The sequence below is a fragment of the Nycticebus coucang genome, chromosome 11 (assembly GCF_027406575.1).
Source record: "Nycticebus coucang isolate mNycCou1 chromosome 11, mNycCou1.pri, whole genome shotgun sequence".
Classification (NCBI taxonomy): Eukaryota; Metazoa; Chordata; class Mammalia; order Primates; family Lorisidae; genus Nycticebus; species Nycticebus coucang.
The window spans coordinates 124,843,531-124,846,882 of NC_069790.1; positions in this window are offsets into that span (position 1 = coordinate 124,843,531).

A 3,352-nucleotide genomic window follows, 5' to 3' on the forward strand; every position below is an offset into this window, starting at 1 on the left:
CAACAAGTGTCCTGAAGAACTTGGGGGGCATATTTGTGGGTAGGTAGCTTCCTGCCCCTGTGCTCTGCCTGTGTGTTGGGGACAAAGCCACAGTGGGAGTGTCCATCTGGGGAAAGGGCGGAGTGAGGAGCCCAAGGCCCCACTGGGCAGCTCAGGGGAGAAAACTTCGCTCCACAGATTCTTCTTCATCTCCTGGTTTACACAGAGACACAGATGACCTGCACCAAAACGTCAAACAAAATAGTGGTAATATCAGGAGTGAGGCCCAGTGTTGGGCGCCACAGTGTTAGGAAAGAGTCTGGGGATTAACATGCATGGCTTCGATTAAATGTCGTAACTGTCCTGAAAGTGAGTGTTATCCTCATCCCATCTTCAGGTGGGGAAACTGAGGCTTACAGAAACAATGGCTGCTCAGGCCACACAGCTGGGATTTAATCCAGGGCTCTGCCATGTTTTACTGGTAGGACTTGTGGATAGTTACTGCTCAGAATCTCTTCAGCTGTGCCAAGTAGCAAGTGATGCCCCTCCCAGGGGGCCATGAGGATCAAAAGGGACAAGTGTCAGGCTGGACCACACAAAAGTGCCATTTTTGTGGCCCCAAATGATTGGTATCTACAAGCCCATTGGTTCAACCTCAAATGTAAAGAGCCAGGTGAGATGCCAGAGCCACAACAGACATAGTGTTGTTGTCCCAAACCAGGGAGAATCCCAAAGGGGGGCTGCACAACTAAAGGCCGGGGCTTTTCCAGTGCCCTGGAGGGAATGGAGGAGGCCTGGCATGGAATGTGTATCATGTTCACTGCAGCCTTCCATGGACACTGTGCTCTGTGTGTGTACTCTCTGTATGTGTGTGTACTCTCCCAAGCACATGTGTGTGGGGCGGGGTGGGGGGGGTGGCTTTTGTTTTTTAACCTGAATAGCTGTTGCAAAAACTTCCAGCACAGCAGAAAAACAAAGTCATTCTTTTTTTTTTTTTTTTCTTGTTAAAAGAGTCACAATTAGAGATTGGAGCAGGTGCAATATTATCATTTAATTTGTCTCTAAGCCATTTTTCAGACTACAGGGGCTCTCCTTGGCCTCAGGAAAAACTGGTTAGAAACATCCAAGGCACAAATCATTTCTGTTTTTTTTTTTTTTTAACAATGAGAGCATTGCAATTAGCAGAAGTACTCCACCATAAAAATATCAGCACCATCAGCCCACCAACTGAGACAGCAGGGAATGTTACTTAAGTGGTGCCTTCTTCTCAGAGGCTGGTTCTCTCTCCAAAGGATGCTATTGCAAGAGTCATTTTCCCCAGAGCAAAGGCAATCTTGCCCAAGCTGCTTGAAAGGTGTCCAGGTGTAAAACCAAGTCATCACTTTTGGAAGTTGTCAAGAGTTAGGCAATGAACTCACTCCCTAGGATGCCCCCTCATGTTCCTGCTTGGGTGGCCAGATGCTGGGACACCCAGGACACCAGGCTACACCCCTCATCCTAACCAACCATTGCAAGGAGACAGGTGAAAATTGGGGTGCTTCAGAAATGGGATCCACGCTGGGAGCTGGGTGTCCCATCTCCCCAGGGAGGCACAGGAATGCAGACATCTGGGGTTTGTGCAATAGACGTGGGCTGGTCCTTGGAAAGAGGAACAGATGACGGAGGCACATGGGGGCAGCTCAGACACCCTGGGATTCCCACCTTGGTATCTCTGGCAGACACTTGGTGAGAAAGGCCACCCCCAGCTTTTATTAGATTTTATTCAGGAATGATCTTATTAAATATTTAAGATTGCCTTTTGAGGATGATTTTTTTTTTTTTTTTTTTTTTGGCCGGGGCTGGGTTTGAACCTGCCACCTCCAGTATATGGGGCCGGCGCCCTACTCCTTTGAGCCACAGGTGCTGCCCTTGAGGGTAATATTTTTAAAGGACCGTGTGATAAAGAGAAGGACACAGGGAAGGAAAAATGTTTAAAATTCATTCCCTCTATGTAATAACTCCACAGGCTTGTGTTGCTGCTGCACTGTGAGAAGACTCGGGACGGACCTTTCTAGTGGCCAGTTCCTTCCATCCTCAGCCCCAGCACCACGGGTCTGCAGGCACCAGCCCCAGCTGTTTACACAAATCAACACCATCTGGTGAAGGAAGAGGCAATTCCCACTGAAAACAAAAAAGGTCTGGCTTTTGTATCAACACTCAAGTGTGCCTCTTACCAGGTAGGCAAGTCTCAATTTTGGCATAGAACAGCCCTGCAAGGCAGGAAAGAACATTCCTGCTCACACACATGTACACATGGGACCCCATGCACTGGAACACACCTGCTCACACACGTACACATGGGACCCGTGCACCAGAACACAACTACTCACACATATGTACACATGGGACCCCTGCACCAGAACACACCTGCTCACACACATGCACACATGGGACCCCATGCACTGGAACACACCTGCTCACACACATGTAAACATGGGATCAGTGCACCAGAACACACCTGCTCACATATATGTACATACAGGACCACCTGCACCAGAACACACCTGCTCACACACATGCACACATGGGACCCCTGCACCAGAACACACCTGCTCACACACATGTACACATGGGACCCCTGCACCAGAACACACCTGCTCACATATATGTACATACAGGACCACCTGCACCAGAACACACCTGCTCACACAAATGTACACATGGGACCCCTGCACCAGAACACACCTGCTCACACAAATGTACACATGGGACCCCTGCACCAGAACACATCTACTCACTCACATGCACACACAGGACCCCTGCACCAGAACACACCTGCTCAGACATTTGCACACATGGGACCCATGCACCAGAACCCACCTGCTCACACTTGTCCTTTCACACCCAGGCTGCCTCTATGGAGACAGAAGGCCAGCAAAAAGGCCCGAATCAGGGGATTGTTTCTTTCTGGCCTGGGGCCCAGCCACAGCTCCAGCCTTCCTCCCCTGCCAGAAAGGCAGGGTCACTGGACAGTGAGGTTTGATCTTCACCATGGCCCTAGGAGCCCCAGGAGAAGATGACAAACAAAAGGACCCCTGTAGAGATGCCTGTAAGGGGCAAGTTGTGCCCCTGAGCCCTGCCCCATCTGTCCTGCCTTCCCGATGGCTGATCCCCCTCAAGCATCTCCTATTCCTGGTCCAGTTGCACCCACAGTCGCGGCACTGGATCCCTCCCGAGGTGTGAGCGAGGACATGAAGGGATGTGATTCAGGCAGGCCATCCTAGGTGAGCCTTCCAGTGTGCAGAGTGGCTGATTTGTCTGTCAGGTGGGAGTTGAGGCTGGGTGGCTGGGCGCCAGGTGGCTCTGCTCCACAATGCTGCCTGCATGCTCGGGG